The sequence below is a fragment of the Hyperoodon ampullatus genome, assembly GCF_949752795.1.
Source record: "Hyperoodon ampullatus genome assembly, chromosome: 1".
Taxonomy (NCBI): Eukaryota; Metazoa; Chordata; class Mammalia; order Artiodactyla; family Ziphiidae; genus Hyperoodon; species Hyperoodon ampullatus.
The window spans coordinates 157,267,893-157,294,018 of NC_136914.1; positions in this window are offsets into that span (position 1 = coordinate 157,267,893).

Consider the following 26,126-nt stretch of genomic DNA (forward strand, 5'->3'; position numbering starts at 1 on the left):
TTATGTCCTTTATAACATACTTTTCCCTCCAGAACTGCATTCATTCCACGATTATGTATTGCATTTCATTATATGCCTCTTTAGTCTCCTTTCATCTAAAATAGTTCCTCAGTAGTTTTACTGTCTTCCATTTTTTATAATAGAACAGAATAATTTATGTAACAGACATGGTCAAAATTAGAATTCTATGTTACTAATTCTTTCTTTCTGCTGCTTATTCTATATTTCCCACTGAATGTTATCTTTTAAAGTATACCTGGAAGAAGCCTGCCTGTAGTATTTGTGTCGACCCAAACCGAGCCAAAATTTACTTCATAACAAAAAATCCCGTGTACAAATGTCCAGGATTCAAACAAAATATCAGTGGCAGCAGAACTCACATCTCAGAGCTGAAAGCGAATACTTCCTAGTCTGTCTGCTGAAATGTTACCTTTTACTGCTCCTTGTGGAATGGCAGAACTCAGGTGCTCTATGACTCTGCATTTAACAGTGTCCAAGAAGCACTAGGAATGAGAGGCTGCGTGTTAAATGGAAATTTCTGCTGAAGTAATGCCCCCCACACACAAAATTAACCTTGCTGATTATAAATTTTGTACATGTATGTATTTTCTCATGGGGAGAGGAAATGATGTGAATGTATTACGCCATGTGGGATTGAGAAACATGAAGATAGGAGAGAGTAAGCTCAGGGTACACACACAATAAAGCACTCCTATAGAAAATGAACTGGCTGTCAGGGTACACAAGAGAATGACCAGAACGTGTGTTTTTAGTCATGTGACTGAAAAACCACAAAGTTTTAGAAAGAGAGACCGAGTCTATTCCTTAGAGGATTTCATAGAATTCTTGGGCTGGTTGTCCATCTTAGCTGAGCTGATGGATTAGTGTGGCAGAGATAATGTTAGACCGAATCGCTATTCCAGTTAAAACCTCCCAGAGGGTGATGGCCTGGGTCAGTGACAGTTGTCTTTAATGCTCCCTATAACTCTATTTTTTAGAATGCTTTATATTTGTAAACAGAGTTTACACTTGTTGACTATTCACTATGTGCTCGAAACAGTTCCAAGTGCTTAGCATGTATTAAGTTATTTAACCTTCAAAACAAACTTCTAAATTAGGTATTACTATAATTTCCATTTTTTAGATGAAAAGACTAAGCTACAGAAATGTTGAATATTTTGCCAAAAAAAAAAAATTGTGCCACTGGGCAACTAAACACTATCCTGATTCACTTAGCTTCTTTCCAAAGAAGTGAACATAAAGGAATAAACTATATTCTAAAACTTCTGTAAATGATTAATTAATGCTTGGCCATGTCACTTTTTAGCTCAATGAACTCTCCCACAAATAGTGCTAATATGTTCTACATCTATTTCAAAAAAACTAACTGAAAATCGTATACTGCAGTGTAAATTCATATCGAATGGTTAGTGTATTTCTATTTTTGCATATTGCTGAACACAGAGAAACTGTAAATTCTCAGAGAGTGGTACTATTTATACATGATGTAAATTTATGAGAAAGCTAATGATAATTATCTCCATATTAATAAAACCGATCTCATTTTCCCTGTAGTTTAAGAATGTCACTTAACATACCTTAAAGATATGTCACATTATTTCATATGTTATAAATTTTATTGTAAAATTTTAATTAATTGAGTAAAATTTATAATAATATAAAATTTGTTGCAAATATTATTTTAAAAATCTCTTTTGGAGAGCCCCTTAATTCTATATGCAGAATGTAATATTTAAATTGTTCTTCAGTATCTACATAGTTTATAAAATAATCTGTTTTTCATGGAATTATTCTTAATTTCATTAATAGAACTGATAATTACATTCATTACTTTGTGGGCTCTTTCACAGTGATTCTTGGAGACCAATTGTTGCTATGCATAATACAGAGAATCACTAAAACATCTGTTGCTACTTTTTAAAAAGTTGGTCATATACATAAATTGCCTGTCAGCCGTAGCCTGGGCTCCATCTATTGCACAATGTATGCTACTGGGAAATTGATTTTTTCCAGGAATTAATTTTTAAGGCTTTCAAACTTAAGTGACCCCTTTATATACATTGTATGTAATTTTGAACATAACGTATCCACTTATACTTTTGCATTCTTTATGAACTGTACATTGTGAGCACTAAAACTTCATTATCAGACAGGATGGTTTCATCTGTTGTAATCAAAATTTGCTCAACTTAGCTAATTTTATACATCTTTCTCAATGCTGATGATTATTCTTCAGAAAGAATCATGGCTTGCAGAACAGAAATTATTTCATTTTTTTCATTATCCTACTTATAACTCTGACATAATGATACTAATTTTACTTTAGTGTTTTAGGGCCCATCACATTTTTAATCATTTGTGTTCCTCTGTAGGAAACAAATTATTAAAAGAGTTTTAAAATAAATCCAATGTTGATATTCTGATTTTCAGTGTTTTCCTCTGAATCTCTGTAATATTATACACATTTGCCAATTTATCTTTCATATCTTTCCTGTCAACAGTTTTAATCTTCCTTTCCTCCTTCCTTCTTCCCTCCATCCCTGCTTCCTACCTTTTTTATTTTTAAAACTCTGTGTATAGATGATCCTTATTTTATTTAACACATTCCCCAATAATGGAATTTAAATATACCCTAGTTTTGGCTTCAAGAAGTTAACATTGTCGTACATATGTCTTTGCAAACTTTCTTCAAAAATATCTATTAAAAAATACCTGTAAATAGAATTTTTGGAAAAAGGGACATGAATATTTCTATGTACTGGGTGGAGAATTGGAATAGGGCTCTCTGTTAGTGACCATATTTCTAAATTCTCATATTTTCCTAAATCTCTCATTTTGGGCTAGAATTTTAAAATGTTACTTTCGTTGTTTTAATTATACAAATGGTACATGAATTTATATTTGATGAAAAATTATTTGGATAAAAAATTGCATTCCCTTTTTAATCTCTGCCAAACTATTTTGTAAAGGAGGGGTATGCATACATACACACAGATATAGACTTTTTTCCTTTATATAAAAATGGTGTGGATTATACTAAACATATTGTACTATGAATAAGTCAGATCAGTAAGTCAAATCTTTTATGTTTTCATTTTTAAATCAACTTTACTGACGTATAATTTACATACAATAAAATGCATCCATTTAAAATGTAGCTTGCTGAATTTTAACAAATGTTTATACCCACATAACCACCACCATAATTAAGATATGAAACACTTCCATCAAACTACAAAGTTCTCTTGTATTCCTTTGCAGTCAACCCCTTCCCCAATCCAGGCCCCAGGCAAGCACTGATCTGATTTCTGTTGTTCTAGATTATTTTCACAAGATTTAAAAATTCATATACCAGATGGCTTCATAGGTGAATTCTATCAAACATGTAAAGAAGAGCTAACACCTATCCTTCTCAAACTCTTCCAAAATATAGCAGAGGGAGGAACACTCCCAAACTCATTCTACAAGGCCACCATCACCCTGATACCAAAACCAGACAAAGATGTCACAAAAAGAGAAAACTACAGGCCAATATCACTGATAAACATAGATGCAAAATTCCTCAACAAAATACTAGCAAACAGAATCCAACAGCACATTAAAAGGATCATACACCATGATCAAGTGGGGTTTATCCCAGAAATGCAAGGATTCTTCAATATACACAAATTAATCAATGTGATACACCATATTAACAAATTGAAGGATAAAAACCATATGATCATCTCAATAGGTGCAGAAAAAGCTTTCGACAAAACTCAACACCCATTTATGATAAAAACTCTCCAGAAAGTGGGCATAGAGGGAACCTACCTCAACATAATAAAGGCCATATATGACAAACCCACAGCCAACATCGTTCTCAGTAGTGAAAAACTGAAACCATTTCCTCTAAGATCAGGAACAAGAAAAGGATGCCCACTCTGACCACAATTATTCAACATAGTTTTGGAAATTTTAGCCACAGCAATCAAAGCTGAAAAAGAAATAAATGGAATCCAAACTGGAAAAGAAGAAGTAAAGCTGTCACTGTTTGCTGATGACATGATACTATACATAGAGAATCCTAAAGATGCTACCAGAAAACTACTAGAGCTAATCAATGAATTTGGTAAAGTAGCAGGATACAAAATTAATGCACAGAAATCTCCTGCATTCCTATACACTAATGATGAAAAATCTGAAAGAGAAATTAAGGAAACACTCCCATTTACCACTGCAACAAAAAGAATAAAATATCTAGGAATAAACCTACCTAAGGAGACAAAAGACCTGTATGCAGAAAACTATAAGCCACTGATGAAAGAAATTAAAGATGATACAAACAGATGGAGAGCTATACCATGTTCTTGGATTGGAAGAATCAACATTGTGAAAATGACTATACTACCCAAAGCAATCTACAGATTCAATGCAATCCCTATTAAACTACCATTGGCATTTTTCTCAGAACTAGAACAAAAAATTTCACAATTTGTATGGAAACACAAAAGACCCTGAATAGCCAAAGCAATCTTGAGAAGGAAAAATGGAGCTGGAGGAATCACGCTCCCTGACTTCAGACTATACTACAGACTTCAGACTATACTACAAAGCTACAGTAATAGTAGCAGTACTATAGTACTGGCACAAAAACAGAAATATAGATCAATGTAACAGGGTGGAAAGCCCACAGATAAACTCACGCACATATGGTCACCTTATCTTTGATAAAGGAGGCAAGACTATGCAACAGAGAAAAGACAGCCTCTTCAATAAGTGTTGCTGGGAAAACTGGACAGCTGCATGTAAATGAATGAAGTTAGAACACTTCCTAACACCATACACAAAAATGAACTCAAAATGGATTAAAGGCCTAAATATAAGGGCAGACATTATAAAACTCTTAAAGGAAAACATAGGAAGAACACTCTATGACATAAATCACAGCAAGATCCTTTTTGACCCACCTCCTAGAGTAATGGAAATAAAAACAAAAATAAACAAATGGGGCCTAATGAAACTTAAAAGCTTTTGCACAGCAAAGGAAACCATAAAAAAAGATGAAAAGACAATCCTCAGAATGGGAGAAAATATTTGCAAACAAAGCAACGGACAAAGGATTAATCTCAAAAATATACAAGCAGCTCATGCAGCTCAATATCAAAAAAAAAAACAACCCAATCCAAAAATGGGCAGAAGACCTAAATAGACATTTCTCCAAAGAAGATATACAGACTGCCAACAAACACATGAAATGATGCTCAACATCACTTATCATTAGAGAAATGCAAATCAAAACTTCAGTGAGGTTTCATCTCACACCAGTCAGTATGGCCATCATCAAAAAATCTACAAATGACAAATGCTGGAGAGGGTGTGGAGAAAAGGGAACCCTCTTGCACTGTTGGTGGGAATGTAAATTGGTACAGCCACTAGGGAGAACAGTATGGAGGTTCCTTAAAAAACTAAAACTAGAACTACCATATGACCCAGCGATTCCACTACTGGGCATATACCCAGAGAAAATGATAATTCAAAAAGAGTCATGCACCACAATGTTTGTTGCAGCACTATTTACAATAGCCAGGCCATGGAAGCAACCTAAGTGTCCATCAACAGATGAATGGATAAAGAAGATGTGGCACATATATACAATGGAATATTACTCAGCCATAAAAAGAAATGGAATTGAGTTATTTGTAGTGAGGTGGATGGACCTAGAGTCTGTCATACAGAGTGAAGTAAGTCAGAAAGAGAAAAACAAATGCTGTATGCTAAAACATATATATGGAATCTAAAAAAAATGGTTCTGATGAACCTAGGGGCAGGACAGGAATAAAGACATAGATGTAGAGAATGGACTTGAGGACACGAGGAGGGGGAAGGGTAAGCTGGGACGAAGTGAGAGAGTAGCACTGACATATATACACTACCAAATGTAAAATAGATAGCTAGTGGGAAGCAGCTGCATCACACGGGGAGATCAGCTCAGTATTTTGTGACCACCTAGAGGGGTGGGATAAGGAAAGTGAGAGGGAGACACACGAGGGAGGGGATATGGAGATATATGTATACATATAGATGACTTACTTTGTTTTACAGCAGAAATTAACACACCATTGTAAAGCAATTATACTCCAATAAAGATGTTAAAAAAATAAAAAATAAATTCTATGAAAAAAAATTCATATAAATGGAATCATATAGTAAGTGGTCTCCTGTGTTTGGTATCTTTTTTGATACCAGGCATTCATCATATTTTGAGAGTCATTCATGTTGTTGCATGTGCCATTAGTTTGTTCCTTTGTTACTGACTATATCTGTATATGAACATGTTTATGCATTTACCTCTGATGGACATTTCAGTTCTTTTATTTTTTGGCTATTATGAAGAAAGCTACTCTGTACATTTGTATGCATGTATTTTGGAGGACATATGATATTTGTTTTGGGTAAATATGCTGGGTTAAATGGGAGGTATATGTTTCATTGTATACAAAACTGACAATCAATTGTCCAACACGATTTTACAATTTTATATTTTCTCCAGTATTTCATATTCTTAATATCTTTCAAAAGCAGAAGGTGTTAATTTTGGTACAGATCAGTTTATCAGCATCTTTTCTAAGGATCTATCAAATCAGGATTTTACAAAGGAATCTTTGTCTAATGTAAGGGGTGAAATTTTCTCTTGTGGTTTCTTCTAGAAGCTCTATATTTTTAGCCTTAACTTTTAGACTTAAGATCATGTTAAGTTAATTTCAGTATGTTGTCAGATAAGTATAGTGCTTCACTTTTTTCCATGGAAATATCCAATATTTTAGTGCTTTTTTTATATGTACCACATTTTCTTTTTTTAACTTCTTTTTTAATTGAGGTATAGTTGATTTACAACATTGTGTTAGTTTCATGTGTACAACATAGTGCTTCAAAATTTTTACAGATTATATTCCATTTATAGTTATTATAAAATATTGGCTGTATTTCCTGTGCTATACAATATGTTCTTGCAGCTTATTTATTTTATACATACTAGTTTGTACCTTTTAATCCTCTACCCCTATCTTTCCCTTTCACTCTTCCCTCTTTCCACTGGTAACCACCAGTTTGTTCTTTATATCTGTGAGTCTGCTTTTATGTTATATTTGCTAGTTTGTTTTATTTTTTAGATTCCACATATGAGTGATAACATATGGTATTTGTCTTTCTCTCTCTGACTTATTTCACTAAGCATAATACCCTCCAGGTCCATCCATGTTGTTGCAAATGGCAACATTTCATTCTTTTGTATGGCTGAGGAGTATTCCATTGTATATATATATACCATAGATTTTTTATCCATGCATCTGTTGATGGGCACTTAGGTTGCTTCCATATCTTGGCTGTTGAAAATAATGCTGCTATGAACATTGGGGTGCATGTATCATTTCAAATTAGTGTTTTTGTTTTCTCTAGATATATACCCAGGAGCAGAATTTCAGGATAATATGGTGATTCTATTTTTAGTTTTTTGAGGAACTGCCATACTGTTTCCACAGCAGCTGTGCCAGTTTACATTCCCATCAAAAGTGTACAAGAACTCCCTTTTCTCCACATCCTCGCCAACATTTGTTATTTGTGTTCTTTTTGATGATAGCCATTCTTACAGGTGTGAGGTTGAAATCTCATTGTGGTTTATTTTTAATATTTATTTATTTATTTGGCTATGCTGGGTCTTAGTTGCGGCATGCAAAATCTAATTCCCTGACCAGGGATTGAACTTGGGCCCCCTGCATGTGGAATCTTAGCCACTGGACCACCAGAGAAGTCTCTCTCTTTGTGGTTTTGATTTGCTTTTCTCTGATGATTAGTGATGTTGAGCATCTTTTCATGTGCCTGTTGGCCATCTATATGTCTTCTTTGGAAAAATATCTATTCAGGTCTTCTGCCCATCTTTTAATCAGGTTGGTGTTTCTTTTTGATATTGAGTTGTATGAGTTGTTTATATATTTTGGATATTAATCCTGTATTGGTCATATCATTTGCAAATATTGTCTCCCATTCAGTAGGTTGTCTTTTTGTTTTGTCAGTGGTTTCCTTTGCTATGCAAAACTTTTAAGTTTAATTAGGTCCCATCTTAAAATTTTTGCTTTTGTTTCCTTTGTCTTAGGAGACAGGTCCATAAAAATATTGCTGCTACTTATGTGAAAGATTATTTTGCCTATGTTTTCTTCTAGGAGTTTTATGGTTTCTGGTCTTACATTTAGGTCTTTAATTCATTTTGAGTTTATTTTTGTAAATGGTGTGAGAAAATGTTCTAATCTCATTCTTTTACATGTAGCTGTCCAGTTTTCCCAGAACCTCTTATTGAGGGGACTGTCTTTTCTCCATTGTATATTCTTGTCTCCTTTGTTGTTGATTAATTGACCATAGGTTCATGGGTTTATTTCTGGGCTCTCTGTTCTGTTCCACCTATCTATGTGTGTGTTTTAGTGCCAGTACCATACTGTTTTGATTACTGTAACTTTGTGGTATAGTGCCCACCGTGGCTAATCCAAGTTTGAGTATCTCTCAGCCCTGTTTCCTGAGTCTGTGCCCAGCTTCTCTGGAGTTTCACTCTCTTCATAAGCAGGTTTACACTCAGCCAAACACTCAAGGAGACCCATAGCTATATTTCTGAATCTCTTTTGCTAGATTGCTTCCTACTTTCCCATGCTCTGCCTCACAAATTCTAGCCACCTCAGCCTCCCCCACACTCTGATTTCTCCCTTTCACTCAGAATATTACCATGTTCTTCCTGCACCAAGATCCAGGAAAGTGCCTCCAGGCTCAAAGCCCAGGTGTTCATACTGATCACGTCCCTTGTTTCCTTTCTCTCAAGGATCACAGTCCTGTGTTGTCTCCTGTCCGGTATGTGAAAATACTTGTTTCTATTTGTTTCACTAGGAGGACCAGTCTGGCACCAGTTACTCCATCTTTGCTAGAAGTAGAATGCTAGGAACATTTTATTTTGGTAAATTTTGCCAAATTTCCCTTCAAGGAGCTTGTACCAATTATCATTTCCACCAACTCTGTATGATAGGTGGTACTTATTTTTCTATCCATTATCAAAACTGAGTTTCATTCAGTGCTTTACTATTTGTCTGTTTGAGAGGTATTTTTATTTACAATTCTTTGAATATATGAGTTAGGTTCAGTCATTTTCATATATATTATCAGCCATGTGTATTTCTTTTTCTTTGTTTGTGTATTTGTGGACCTTAGTCATTTTCCCATTTATATTTTTCCTTTTTAATTGATTTCTTAGTATTCTCTTTATATTCATTTATTTATTCAGTCATTCAACGAATATTTATTGTATACCAGCTACATTCCAGGCCTGTTCTAAGTGCTGGGAATATGGCAGCAAGTTAATTCTGCGCTGGGGAAGTTTATATTCTAATGCGTAATGAGGAGAGAGAGAATTTATACAGTGTAAGCACATTTGATATATCATGTGGTGGTAAGTAAGTATGGAGAAGAATAAAGAAGGGTATGGGAAATTCAGTACAATGGAAATATATTATTGAATTGGGGGATTTCTGTTTTATATAGGATCTTTAGAAAAAGATTCTTTGCTAGGTGATATTTAAGTGAATACTTAAATGAACAGAGTAAGCCATGTGGATGTCTGGATAAAGAACATTCCAGATAGATGAAACAGCCTGAGCGAAGGCCCAATGATGGTTGTTGCTTGGCATGCTGGAAAAATTAGAAAGAGGCCCCTGTGGCAGGAAGGGAAAGAGAATAGGGGAATGGGAGCAGTAGTGGTCAACTGGGGAAGATATCTAGATTAGGTAGAACTTGGCAGGAAATTACACATTCATTGTTAATTCATTCATCTGTGTAAGATGGGAAGCCATTGGAGGATAATATGCAGATGGACATAACTGATTGTCATTTATAAGGGATCCTCCTGGTAGCTTTGTGGAGAAGACAATACAAGGGAGCAAAAGGGAAACAACAGTAGCCATGTGTCTTAACACATTACTGAATATCTAGTATCAGTTTTATTGAGTTGTAGTGTTACCTTGATTATATACTAAATTCTCAGATGCATTTGGCTCTTTCAGTTCTCCTTCAACTTGTCTGCCATTGTTAATGTTAAACTTCACCTTAATATCTGGTAGGTCTCTAACGAGGGTGATCACTCTGCCCAGTTAACCAGAACAGTCCCAGTTTATACCTGTTGTAGATCAGTTAATATGTGTTAATTACTTTTAATATGTCTTTTCACATCAAGTTTCCTGGTTTGCGTGATAAGCTACATGGTCACTCTCTCTGTAAACTCATTACTGTTCTTTCAATTTTCTGGGTGTTCTTTTATATTTATTTTTTTAAATTATGGTTTAATTTTCTATCATGTTTTGATAAAAATTCAAGTTGATATTTTGTTTGGGATAAAACTGAATTTTTAAATTAATTTTTGCATAATTAATATTTTTGTAATATTTGTCTTTTCCTAACCACAAAGAGTTCCATTTTAAAATAGTGAAGTCTATATTCTTTAGAATATTTTAAGTCTTTTTCTTTACATGGTTTTTACACAATTTTTAGTGGTTATATCTAGTCATTTAACAAAATGTTTTCTTATGGAATTTTTCAAACACGAAGAAGTAAAGAGTATAGGACAACAGCCTCATACAATCATCACCTAACTTCAACTACCATAAACATTTCCCTAATTTTCTAGTTATTTTAACATTTTTTTGCTGTTACTATTGAAATATTTTTTCTTGCTGTATATTTTAGAAAAATATTGTTCATATACTCTTATAAATTGCCACATTTCTAAATTCTGTTTTTGTTTCAAAAATGTTTTTTCTCATGGAATTGTCAAGTATAAAATCCTGTCAATTGCAAATGATAATTTTGATTTCCTTCTCTCTTTTTTTATGCCAGTTATTTTTTATTCTTATTGTATGTTAACTAATCTCTTAACTGGTATAGATTTTAAAATAACATTGTAATAAGTAACCTCATAATATCATTCCATTTTAAAGAAATGTGCTGAGAGAAACTTTTATACTTTCCATTTCCAATTTCATATTTCTGTTTAGTAGTTACTTTTTATGAACTTGAATATTCTTAATACATGATAATTTGAATGCAGGTTTTATGCTCTTTATAAGCTGAGCAGTTTTACACATTTTAGGAGCTCTTCATAAACACCATTTTCGATGAATGCATAATATTCCATTGGCCCTATATCACTCTGTGGCAGGCGCTACACTCCCAGGCTGTGCTACACCCTTGTGGGAAGGACATCACTCGGTTGCAATGTGTGCAGCAGTCCATGAAGCCAAGTCACACCAAGCCATAAACCACTTGAGTAGACTCTACATGCCTGACCTTCTCTAGATCACAATCTATATCATCACTTACAGTTAAACTGCCCAGTAGTCTCCTACTTTTGAGCTTTAAGCAGTCTTATTTGTTTTTCCTATTATAAACAACCCTGTGTTGAACATCTGTGACCTGGGACCAGTAATGGATTATCTTTTTGTAAATGGTCTGTCTCCATATGATTATCTTTAGTGCTTCCCTGGTGGTCTCCAGGCTAGACACAGTAGGCTCTGAAGAACCCTCTGTGGTGAGCACATCCTCTCCCAAGCTGGAAAAAGACAACCCAGAGCCTGAGTTGCCCCAGAACTACAAAGGCTTGACCTTCCCAACTTTCTAACTATAGAGCTGCGATTAGAAGTGACATTATGTTGATTATGTTGTGATATGACCTTCTATTCAGGGGAGAAATGTAATCTATTCCCCCGAATGCCTATTTTCTCATTTCTGTGATATTCAATATTAGAGCTGGAGTTTCATAAAGAGGAATTTTTGCTTCATCTTTTATGTGGAAAGAACACTAAAATAATTTTGTACATTAATCTTTGTGCATAAGTCTGATTATTTTCCTAGGATGAATTCTCAGAACTCAAAGGGCTAGAGTCAAACATATATTTAATTTTATTATGACATACATTGCAGTATTGGCTTCCAGAAATGCTGTATCCATTTACATTTTTTTATCAGCAATGTTTGAGGACTCCTATTTCTTCACTTCCCAGCTTGCATGGGTATTATCAACCTTTTAAGTTTTGTGTCTGATGGGCAACATATGATATCTCATTACCACTTAAATGTCTGTCTCTTTGATTAGACATGTTTTCATATTTTCTAACCATTTTTTTCTTCCAACATTGATCACTTATCCATATTCTCTTTGGGTTTTTGTATTTTCCTATTGATTTATAGGAATATGGTTTTGAATGAGGGATATCAACCATTTTATCTTTATTTATATTATCTCTCTAGTTTGTCTTGTTTTAATGTTTGGAAATTATAATAATAAATAAGTTGATAAAACTTTTCCTGGGCAGCAAAACTTTCTGTAAAGTTCTGTTTAAAGTTTCTCACTTGTTCTTCAGTAAAGAGGCAGTAGAGCCTAGTGCCAGACATTTGCATCCAAATCCTGGAGCTCTTTCTTACTGGCTTCATGCACTAAGGGAGTTTCTGTAACCCCAGAGGTCCCTGCTAGTGGATCCTACACTCGTCTCTCACCTCTTTCCTCCTCATACTCTGTGCTCTGGCATTCTGTTCTCTATGCTAAGTTTTCACTTGCCATGAGGCCTTTATACATTATTCAAGACTTTTCCCTGACTTTCCCCCTTATGATTCCTCAGGTCTTCAAGTAAATGTACTTTCTGATCTGACAATAAAGGGTAGATGTTTGTGGCAGTTACTATAAGTCACCTCACTCCAAAACCATTTCCAAACCCCTTCACATTTGCCCTCCTTTAGTATAGAACAGGGGTTATCAAAGTGTGATTCTGAGACCAACAGCAGCAGCTTTTTCTAAAGACTTGTTAGAAATGTGAATTCTTAGGCCCTTCCCCAAACATCCCTAATCAGAACTCTGAGGGTGGGTGCCAGCTATCAGTATTTAATTAAGCACTTGAAGTGATTTTTTTTTAATTGAGATTCTGATGCACACTATGGTTTGAGAACCTAAATACTGTGGAAAGTAGGATACTTAATACCCCTTCCCCAGCCTTGATGCTAAAAGTGGCCATATAAAGGAGGTCTGGATAAAGATAATTAGTAAACTCAGCTACTGAGGGTTCTGGGAAAATTTTTTCTGTCAAAAAAAAAGAGAAAAAGACAGTTGCAGCTAAGGGGGCCATTTGCTCTTCTCCCTCTTGCTGTCTAGAATATGTATGAAATGCCTGGAGATGCAGCAACCACTTTGCAACCAAAAGGTTATACACATAAGAGTGAAAAGCCAATGCACTGAGAATGGCAAGATGGGGGAGAAAGAATCTGGGGTACCTGACAACTTTGTTAAGTAGCTGAACTAGTTAGATGAAACCAATACTTCTTTTGCCTTTTGTTTTTGAATGTCCACAGTGAAATATATATATACACATGTATATATAGATTCACATATATATAATAGTTTTTAATTTTAAAAACTTTAAAAATATAAATGCAAATCTACCTACAGCCAGATTCTCTAGTAATTTCTCTGAAAAAGCCTTTAGCTACAATACACTTAGATTTGTTCAATAAGATATAAAATGCCTTATTTAAATGTCGTTTACAGAAGCAAAGTGAGAACTGTAGCAAAAGAGGTTAAGTGGGAGTGTAGGCTGTGGCTTTCAGGAATGAGAGTTGGAGACAAGATACTAGTTTGCCAGCCAGGGACTAAGGTTTTAACAGCCATTCAGGGAATGTAGATAAGTCCTACCTACATGTCTGGGATTCAAACTGAGATAGCAGTATTAAGTTGGGTAAGGATGATATAGAAAGAAAAGCTTAACACCTGCAAGAGTAGATAACAAGGGAACTTGACTATCATAACTTAGGCTCTGGAAAGAAAAAAATAAAACCTAATCTCTCTCGATAGTATTTATCTATGACTCTTCCACAAAACAGTTGGTGTTTTAATTTCCTGTACAATCTTGAAATTAACATGAAAAACTATCCCAAGTAACTTATACCTTTGAAGCAACTGGCTAAGCAAAACCAAAACTTCCCTGGATGGACACGCTCTCAAATAGGCCAGGCAGTTCTTCCAGAGATAAAGTCCCACAGACCATAAGGTCACAATCTAAAATTATAATTAACACAAGAACACAATTCACTACAAAACAGCAGATAACACAAATAATAGAAATAGACTCCTCAAAATGTCAAATTCCTTAGAATTAAAAGAGGATAGAAGATAATATTCTTAAATCATTAAAGATTAAAAGAAAAAAATTTATGACTTGGACTTGCTGATAGAAATGGAGGGGGTAAGAAGTTGTTAATTTCTGGCTATATTTTAGGTTTTTTTAAATATAATTTTTCTTTTTTAAAATATTTATTTATTTATTTTTTGCTATGTTGGGTCTTCATTGCTGCACGCGGGCTTTCTCTAGTTGCGGTGAGCGGGGGCTACTCTTCGTTGTGGTGCAGGGGCTTCTTATTGCGGTGGCTTCTCTTGTTGCGGAGCACGGGCTCTAGAGCACAGGCTCAGTAGTTGTGGTGCCCTCCCTACTCCCTTTATCCTCCTGGAAAATTTTCACCTGTTCTGACCTCCTGTCATAGTATCCCTTCCTCTGATTGTGGTCTTTGGCTTCTCTCTCCATTCATCATACTCCCTGCACCCCCCCCATAAAATGTCTGTGATTTGTACATATATCTGCTATTTTACACGTAGAATTATACTGTAATGATTTTTATATATCTGTTTCTTCTATTGGCCTAAACATTTTGAGAGCAAATACTGTACCTTAATCAGCATTAGCATGGCGCCTGCCATATATTATGTGCTCAATGAATGGGTATTAAACTCCAGCAAAGGGAAATCATAAATCCCTCTACATTATTTTGTCATCCATAAAGTAAATGGATGATCTCTAAAATCATCTACTCTAATTATGTGTTCATTGTAAATCTGTATCACCACACCACTAATTTACTTCTCTCGGGCATTGTCACAAAAAGAGTTAAGGAAATATAGGGGCACATACACACTGCGGGAGAGAGAAAGAGAGAGAGAGAGGGTAAAGATCCATGTATTTACAGCTTAGTATTTGTTTTAAGTGCAAGTAATGTTAATGGAAGTTCAGGAAGGGAGGACAAGAGAGAAGCAGACAGAAAGATGTGGAACATTTATATTTAGGAAGTGTGAGAAATAAGGTCAATTCATGAAAGATTTAGGTAAGAATCTATGTAGAGAGGAGAGGCAGGAGACTGTGTAGAGAAGCCAAGGGAAGGAGTGGGTCTCACCGAGAGAAAGACCAACATTATAAAGGGAAGCAAAACAGTTAAGATGAGAATTGAGAATAGAGTAAATGCTTGGCTACATGTTAAATAAGGGCCACATTTTTTGTACTGGAGCAGAGTGAAATCATAAGATATAAATGGGGGTTAAATATATGAGGAAAACTGTTGCAGCTTAGAATGATTTAAAAGGAAAAATAAGCTTTTGAAAACCTTTACAAATTTATTTTTAAAGCACTTTCAAAATCTTTATCCAAAGTAAAGAGGTCTTTAAGAGTAAAAATTTCATATATTTTGTCATAATTTCTCTAATTATCTATGTAACTTTATATATTTCCCTTCTGTTTATTCAGGATAAATCTTCATTCTCTTTGGAGGGAACAATACATTCAACAAACGTTGTATTACTTCAAAAGTATCAACTACACTTTCAAGATACAGTCACTAATTTTATATGCCTCACTCCAAACACTAAATTCTGATAGTTGATGGTTTCATTGTATCACCATGAAAGTCAGGGTGGGCTTAAGAAAAAAAAAAGTAAAACTTTCAGAATGAACATTTGCTGTCGATTATGAGAATGTGTCAGATCTGTGTGTGGGGAGGGGGCGGGTGAACGGTGGTGGGTAGTTGCATGATCTATTAATAAGAAACAGTTTAATGCAGGAGATCACTAAAGCATGGCTAATTCTGAAGCCAAAACCCACACATTCTTAACTTTCCCCCCAGCTTTAGAATCACTCTCCACACACTCAGTACAGGAACTGGAACATTATTCTTTGAAAGCAAAGCCAGTGTTTAGAAAATCTGAAATTGAGCTAACAGCACAGCATATAGAAGTCACACAGGATGTTATTTTAAACTGTAATGCAGAAATGTCAGTTCATTTGATATCTTTATTTGTTACATGTGGGCTTGAAGAAAGTATGTTGTATACATTTTTGCTTTACAGATACTCTGTTACAGGGTATATTCAACTGTCAGGAAAGTTTGAGGTCCATCAAAGAGACAGAATCTTGATTGAACAGCTTTTGGAGCTTAGAGAAAAGAACATACAACGATTCATCTCACCCCTTCCCCTAGAACAATATATATTTTAAAATATCACTCAGGAGTCATTCAGAAAGGATGTCCAACTGGGTGAATCACATAACTGTAATGGTTATGCAATTTAAGCGGCTAACTCATATTCTGTCAACATGCTCTGTCTCTACTGCACATCAGTCAAAGACTTAAATACACAATTGGATCCAAAGACAGAGTTGTGCAATATCCAGAGGGAATGAACATTGTGTTTAATTGGTTGCACTTGACTAAAGCTTGTGGTATCCTATAATACAAACACTCCAATCCAAATATCTCACCACATCCTACATTTACATTTTCTCATTTTGCTTCATTACCAGCTTTATTTGACTACTCCAAAATGTTAAATCAGATGGTTAATTGCTGACCTTCTACTAATTGATTAGCTGCCTTAAAAGGGAAACCTGAAATGTAAATTTTAAAATCAATGACACATACTTTCATGTTCAAACAGTCTGGAGATTATACATTTTTGTTTTGTATAAAATGTATAAATAGCATAGATGAATTAGTTGAAATTTTCTGTGTCTCTCTACTACAGAAAAGCAGAAAATTATTTTGGATACAACACTAAAATAAAGCAATCTTTGGCAATTTTCATAGAATTTGTTTCCAAAGGAAAAAGAGGAAAGTTGTTTTTCTTTAACAAGGACATAAGAGGAGAAAAATATGGAGTGAGAAAGGACCTTGCTTTTATTGGTAAAAAAAATTGGAAATGAAGGTCTGTAAGCTATAGCTGTACCTATATATATTGTAGCTGTAGGGATAGAGAAACTACAGTTTAGTAAAGGCTCTCCCAAAGGGGTGATGGTGGTTTTGCATCGTGCTGGAGGCCACAACATATGAGTGGCCAGAGCACATTGGAGATAATGTACTACAACGTCTGTCTACTTCATTTTCACTGATAGAATTCACTTGTCAGTATAGACACTTAAAAACATGCAATGGGATATTTTATATATTGCCTGAGTTTTAAACTTGTTACCTTTAACAAAATATTTTGATAGGACCACATCTCTTTCTTATAATAATGAAAACAAGCAGAAACACAGTATTTAATGTGGAGAAATTTTATAACTATGTATATTCAAAAAAGTAAAGTACACCCCTTTTTAAATGATTGTATTGATTAAAAATATGCCAAACTAAAGATACTGAACAAATTTTATTTTTAAAAATGTATTTAAAGCACTTGTATAGGAGAGGAGGGTATTGTATACTCCCACAGGTACCTGTTACCAAAACAACAACAACAACAAAAAAACCCCAGAGTAATTAGGTACCAATCAAGAACAGTTTTGCTGACAACCATTGAATTCCTTGCAGGTTTTCATTGTTGTTTTACATTTCTATATTTTTACTTATATCCAGTTATCTTTTGTGGTGAAGTGGATGGTATTTTATAATGATTTAAACAATGGTAGGCTGTACAAATCCACTCTTTTTTACAGTGGATACATATTTTATCCAAGAATCTGAGTAACTCTTTAAAATTATTTTATTTATTCATTCACTTAATCATCCAAAAAAACAGATGTTGAATGACCTTTATCTACTAAGCACTGTTTAGGCACAGGGGTTAGAGCATTCATTAATTCATGTACAGTTGACCTTTGAACATTGACCCCATGCACAGTAGAAAATCCACATATAACTTCACAGTTGGCCATCCATATCCATAGTTACATGTCCTTGGATTCAACCAACTGAGATCATGTAGTGCTGTAGCATTTATTGAAAGAAATTCACTTATAAGTGCACCCTTGGAATTCAAACCTGTGTTGTTCAAGGGTCAGCTGTATTTTGATAAGTTTCTTGTCAGTCATTTCCTGGGATTCATGTCTTGATGGGGGTGATTACAGGTTGTTTTGAAGAGAATGAAAAGGAGAGACTGATGAGAGAGTAACACTGAACAATCATATGATTCTATTTTTCAGTTTTTAGACAGTTTTTAGTTCCTTGCATTGTCTGTATTAAAACCACTCCCTTCTTTGTGTGAGAAATATCCAGGAATGATTGAGTTTACTTTGATTTGAACAAAATGAGTTTTCTACTTTCACTGGACATTGGAGTACAGGAGTTAAATTCAAAGTTAAAGATCAATTTTAAAAAGCTCAATTTTTTTATATATGAATTTGTGATTGTAAACCATATAACCATTACATATACACTGCAAAGGACTTGGTGGAAAGTATAAATAAATTATGTGTAAAACCTTCACTGAATTATTATCTTACTCATCTTTTAGAAGAAAAATTTTGAAATTCTGTCTTTGCTCAAAGGCTCTTTTAACAACCCAAGAAATCATCCTGTCATTAACTACATATCCAGCTGCTCATGGACTCTACCAATGCCTGGATATTCTGAGAGAGAGAGAGACAGACAGAGGGAGAGAGAAACTGAGAGACAGAGGGATAGATAGAGAGAGAGAGAGAGAGAGAAACTAAGAGACAATTTCATATGTATATATAATTTTAAATCACAAATTTAAATGGTAAATAAAATAAAGTACATTTTATTACTTTTGAGAATTTTGCATAAGATAGAAAATAAGAGAAAAGTTCTGGATAGAAAAATAGAGGAGAACAAACACTGAGTGAAGGGAGAATACATCTTCAGAAAATGTCATCTATTTCAACACATCAAATTCAGTGTGAAAAGAAAACTTTCAGGAAAGAACCGTGAGTCACCCCAGTCTGCACTGGCACTGTCATGGCAGATGGGCCCCACCACACATTTAGGATGTGGACCCTCCACGCTGTCGTTATGGCAGATGAGTTGTGCTGCCCACAATAGAGTAATTTGGCATGCAGACTCTGAAACCAGGCTGCCTGGATTTTGATCTTGGTTCTACTGCTTATGATCACAGGAACTTGAGGAAAGTGAATTCACTTTCTGCTCCCTAAATTCCCTCATCCCCAAAGTAAGGCTGGTAAAATTCTCTAATTCATAGAGCTGCTCTGCTCTGATTTTTTAAAAAATTAGGCACTTGAAACAGTCTCTAGTGCCCCAAATCATTAGCTATTATTATTTTTGTTTCCATTAGTATTTATTTCAAGTATTACCATCTGCCTGAGGTCTCTTATTAACCCTGCCCCATCTCATCTTCAACTGACAACCTCAAGGTCCAATTTACCAAGATTGTTGAATTCCTTGAGGGTCATCTCCCTCTACTTCCCACTCTTATTAATTAGTTTATCTATAAAAACAAACTTTGTTACTTCCAGTCTTCTAGGGACATGGTATCCCTCTTACTGTGGACCAGCTCATTCTTATCCTTAAGTCCATCTTATCTTTTGTCTGTTTTGGGTCCATTGTACTCCATTTGCTCTACTTCAGTCCTTTATGGTTCCCTTGGACTATTCTAGTTTCCAAACTAGTTTCCTTGTTCTCTTCCAAACCATTCTGCACAATATGGCGAGACTAGATTTTCCAGTTATTTTTGTTCACGTTGCTCCTCTAGGTAAATCCTTTCAATGGTATCTCTTTGTTCTTATAATAAAGTGCTAATTCCATAATATAGCCTGCATGATCTGGCTTCTGCCTACGATCTTCTTCCACACTTCCCAACATGCTCCACCTCTTTTACTTTGTGCCTCCCGCTACCCTGCTCTTCTCTATGTCACACTAGCAGAAAAAGCTCCTTCCTAATCTGCTCATGTGGTCCCCTTGGCTTGGAATGCACCACTCCAGCACTTTTTTTTTTTTTTTTTTTTTACCTGATTTGATGCTCTCCATCTTATCCTAACTTCAATATTACTTTATTATCAAGGAGAACTTCTCTAACATTCCAAACTTCTTGACACTTACTTTCTTTTAAAGTGTCCTAAAATTTCTCTTCCCACCTTAAGGTATCCTGACGTTTCCCATGATAGTATCTAAATTGCAGATTTAATGTTTGCTTTTTCAAGTCTTTAATAACACAACTGAAACTTTAGCAAAGTCTAAGACCGTGTCTTCTTGTTCAACTGGCCAATTGTTTTTGAATAATAGAAGGAATGAATGCTGCTGCCTTCACTAGGAATTTCAATGTTAGAAAACTTCCTTTACCCTCCTCTTCAGGCTATCAAATTTCACAATTTACTGTATAAGTTTTGACATTAGCCTCAGCTTTAAACTCTGTAACCAGCAGAGAGACTAAGAACTTTAGCTATTTCAAATTAAAAAATGATGACTCAATCTCCTCACTCCTCCAAAATTCTCTTATGGATAAAATAATGTGATTATGTGCTTTTATAATTGAAATGTACCATCAGTGACATTGGGTGAATTATTTATGGCCATCTTATAATTTTGTGCTCAATAGCTGAAACTTGGGCAGGTTGGTTAATCTCTCTTTGACTTGATTTTCTCATTTTTAAATTTGAGTATATGCTTGATCATCTATCTAAAGTCTTTAAAGGCATTCTTGGACTATAGTAAGTACTCAATAAATGATAGAAGTTCTTTATGATTCTTTTTGTTGATATATAAGCCAGATATAGCAGCTATACCTGAGTGCTGCAAATACATATTTTTCAAATACATATTTGAAAATTCTGTAAATAAGAGTATTACTTGCCAGGATGCTCACTGTAACTAACCAAAGAGCAAACAATGCCATATGAAGGGGCCAAGAACAGAATGTGGTATACAGCAGGTATGAAATATATGTTTGTTGAAAGAATGAATTAATAATAGAGTAGTAATTATAATATTAAAGATCTGCCATTTCTCGGATACACAGGAAAAATGGAAGTAGCTTCAAAACTAAAGGGTTAACTTAGCAAAATTAGGATATTTGAAAATCTTATATCTCCATGTTGGTTAATAAATTTACTTCTTTATATATTACTTTTGATCTTAAGTGTAATTTCCGTGTAATTAAACATTTAAATTAAATTGATAAAGAAATCTTGATATAAAGCAATTATGAACTCTTAATATTGAATTAATTTTTTTTTAAACTCTATAATACTTCCTAGTTGTGGTGGAATCCTTCTCAAAAGGTTGTAAGTCCTATGCTACTATTTCTGATAATGGACCTTGTATAAGATACTTTTTAAATGTCTCTCTAATTGTCTTATATTGGAGGTTGAGAAAAGAATATAGGTATCTGGCTATGGCAAATGTCCCAGGAATAGTAATACACATAAAATAAATATGTAAGATTGACATGAGTTAGTTGGCGTTCTCTGTCTATCCCATGGAGAGGCAACTCTACTCCCGACTTCTCTCAGGGAAGATTTGGCTAAGTACTGATAAATATTGCCTTCCTTAATAAAGTCATTGAACCTATAATAATACAGCCTCTGCTTCCCTGAATTGATCTTAGAAGTAATAAGCAGATGAAAGGTAAGCCCGTGTTTCTACTGTAGCCAAGGCATGGGGTGGACTACTAAGAACACATCTTCTTCTGACAAATTAGTTGGATGGTCATGTTGGGAAGAAGCTCTGTGGAGAATCTGAGCTCTGGTCACAAACTAGGGAAGCCACAATTGACATTCTAGATCTTTACAACCCAAGAGACAACCCTACTTTTGCATTTATCTTTGTGCAGGAGTAAAGAGGATTCATATACCCAAACATAGCTAAGTAGAGGCATTAACATCACACAAGTCAAAAGGCACAATTATTCTTAGGAGGAATAGCCAGAACTGTTCCTGGGATAGAACCTTGAGACAGAAAGGGAAGACTGGGAATAGGTATTACTGGTGCCACTTCCATTTGTATTCACTGCATGCCCCCTCCATCTCCAGAAAATAAAAATTTAAAAGGTCTATTTTTTAAGTGCTATGAGCTGAATGTTTGTATCCCCCAAATTCATATATTGAAAACATAATCCCCAGTGTGATGGTATTTGAAGGTGGGGCCTTTGGGAGGTAATTAGGTCATGAAGGTGTAGCCTTAGTGCTCTTATAAAAAGATGTAGGATTAGTGTAGGATTAGCGCTCTTATAAAAAGGGGAAGCAACATGAAATCTCACTATGTCTACATGCACACACCAAGGAAAGGCTGTATGAGCACATAACCAAGAAGGTGGCTTTCACCAAGAACTTGACCACACTGGCACCCTGATCTCTGACATCTAGGCTTCAGAATCATGAGAAATAAATGTTTGTTGTTTTAGCCACCCAGTCTGTGGTAATTTTTTTATAGCAGCCTAAACTGACTAAAACACTAAGTTCCTAAGATTGATAGCTCAATTCATTCAAACTAACAAGATCATTTTGAGGGTAACTGTCTTTCAAATCATGTAACTTTCTTGGGACCCTTTCTGAAACTACCTTAGTTGAATTAATGAAAATGTTAGACTGGAAACATATTAACCTAAAGAATACTGCAGACATCTAAGTGCACACTGAGGTGGAGAGTTAGAGGTGGTGCAAATGATACTTGTCAAGTTTCTTACTCTGAAATAAGTTTTGCAATGGAGTTCTAAGTGCCATAACTGCCCAGCACAGTCATCAACAAGAGCTTACAAGACAGGAAGTGTTAATTGTTACAAAAACTGTAGGATTTGGAGTCAGACCTGCCAACCTTTCAAACTTAGCATTTTGTGTTGATTTAAGACAATCTAAGTCAAAGTTAAATAGCAAAACATGGAAATTGGTGGGAAGAGGGAAGAGACATGTTTTATAATATAATTAATCACTTCATAAAATGTTTAACCAAAGAATCCTTGTTAAAGAGAATGCAAACATATAAAATTAAAAATACTTAACCTCTTAGTAATGAATTTACTGTCTATTGTGAGGTTGTTACTCTTGTGCAAAAATATCCATCTCCCTATAAAATTAAGAACATAATTAACTCCAGACCGACAAATTTCAAATTCTTTTCCATGAATTTCTAGAGTTTGAGCAGTAATTTAAAGAGGTTCATTGAAATACAATTTGGTCACGGAAGGCATGCTTTAACACCACCACTTTGGGGACCTGATGCTGACAATGAAAGTACATGAGGGATAGCAAATAAAACTGTCTGCTCTGGTTTCGGGAATTTGGAGTTGCGTTAGGGAAACAGTGACTAATTTATTATAGGTATTTGGAGAAGAGATAGTCTGTCAAAATAAATGTATCTTTCCTCTTTTCTTGAGAGGAAGCAAGATGTCTTATGGATTTCCTTGGAATCCTTAAAAATAGCAGGGAGAGAAATGTTTCCATTATTCATGGCATGCTTTAGTTTTGCAGGTTGAACAGGCCAAAACATTTGTACTTGTACAGGTGAAACAGGAAAGCTCCATGCCATGCTGGAGATTGAACTCTTTGGGAATGATCCACACCAACAGCTTACATCCCCTGTATCCAGGATCTTGGGCTTCCTCATTCAATGGGCTTGACATGACTTTAGTCACACATGGATTCTGAAATTTAGGAAAGTCAAACACAGTAGGGAGGAGAGCAGAGCCCTGGGTGACTCAACTATCGGTGTATGTGAGTGCTTGCTGTCTTCCTGTGTATAAAAGAGGCAGAATTTACACTTCAAATTCTTTGGTTACCTTGCTTCAGACTGTTTAATCTACCTGAAAAATCCTCCATATTTTCTTTCCCCCATTCTCAAATTTAACCCTATTCTTTTGTGAAGCTTCTGAAGACTGGTAATTCTGGGGTTCAAGACTCATCACCATCTGTCAACTGGATATTATTTACTTCCCAGGATGTGATAAAGACTAAATGGAAAAATATGTAAGCAGTCCTTGATGTGCCTGTCACACAGTAGGCCCTCCATAAATGATAGCTTTAAATAAAAAATACTAGGACTTGCAACTATATTCTTTGAACTAGTGTCATAACAAAATTGCCCCCAAATTATTTTTCCTTTATTTTATCCTCAGAGGCAATCTTAGGCATGCGGTAGGAGAGCATGTGATAGGTCTTTGATTCTGAAAATGAATTTTGAATATTTAAAGGCATATATATCATGCCCCCACCATCTATCGAAAGTGGGACAGCTTACATAAACAGTTTTCACTCTACTAGAAACAAATGTGCAGGATAAATTTATGGATGGTATTTAGCAGATTTAGATCCTTTGGGAAGATATGGAGGACAATAATGCTTCATAATTATTGTAAATTCAATTTAAAATAGATTTAAAAGTCTTTCTCTTTGGTTATTATGATTGTTTAAGTTCTGGCCCTCCTCCTCTAATTACTATGATTTCTGGCCTCTTGTACACATCCTTTATTTCTTGTCAAAAAATAAAATCAAATCCTGCTGTGATGATCCTTCTTAATTTTTCCAAACAAGCATTGTCTTTTCAGGAATACAGAGAGTGAAATACAGGAAAGTGAACTTCTGGTTGAACTATTCAGCTCAGAATTCCCCTCCTCTGGGAGACTTTTTTCTACACTTTCCTTCCTTCAAATCTCTATAGAAGTAATTATTCATAATTATTAATTTTCTGTGCTACCTCTGCACTCTGCACATATTGTTAATCTTTCACTTTACCATACTGTACTGTAACTTATTTTTCATATCTGCCTCCCTTCCGAGACTGTGGGCTGTTTGAGTGTAAAGACTATGCTATAAACATCTCTGTATCCTGACCTGCTGCTTGACTATATATGCGGCAAGTATTCACTGAAGTGAATTGTTGAGTTCTTGAGTCATTGCTATTACTTTTAGTTAACACATAAAACATGTCTACATGTCCATTTTCACAACAAATGGTCAATGATAACTATTTGGCTAAGCCATGATTTTGAAAAAGTTTTCTTTGTAATACATTCATATTTTCTACTTTTACAAGTTAGTGTTGTTGTTATTATGTTTCTTAATCTCTAAACTCTTTGCAATGAATTACTTCTGCTGCTTCACATGCAGCTTTAAACTCTTGGTGAAAAGTTTCCTGCCTGTTCTGCCTTTTCTGATGAATGTTTTCCTGTTGGGTGTGTTTAAGTTATTTACTTTTCCTGTAATGACAAATTCTGTCCAACTATATGGTGCCTCTCTACCTAAGTTGTTATATAAATATCCTAGATTTAATTACCCCTAAGGAACTAGACTGAATTTAAAAGATTTATTTTCTCTCCGTTGTTCCTCTGATAAATAAATTCAGCAAATACAGAAAGGCTGTTCTTTGGAATATTATGTACTATGTTTTTGTTTAACTACATTAATTTTTTTGAAAAGATAAAGCTGAGAATATATAAATTAATAACTGAATTCTGTTTATCTCTCTTCCTTATTTCCAACGTTTACTCTTTAATATTTTACTTTATAAATTCCCAAAAGTAACTGCATTAGAATATTAGTACTAAGTTTTTCCTATACTCATAAGAGAAAAAAGCAAGATACACACACACACACACACATATATATATATGATTAATGGTATGACTGCATATTAATAACAACAGTAAAATAATTTTCTACATACAGTTTGGGCAAAAGGGAAAAATTGATTTTACTATAAAGAATTAAATTATTTTCTGAATAATAGCAAACAAGTGAGATAAACAAATATTTTAATATGTTTAAAATTATATTTAAAGTAAAATGATCTCTACATCCTGTTATATTACAGAGTTTAAAGGGACAGTCATGTTAGCTGTTGTTTTAAAGATGAGGTTAAGTTACTTGTCCAGGGTCACACACTAGTTAGTAGCAGAGTTCACCTGACTTGCAGACCAAGGTCCTGTTATTTTTAGGCAAATAAATCAGAAAGATACATTAGACCATGAACTGTCAATGCATTTCAGTTATCTCATTATTAACCATGACAACTACATAACATGCTATGTTTTGGTGCCCAATTTCGTTAATTTT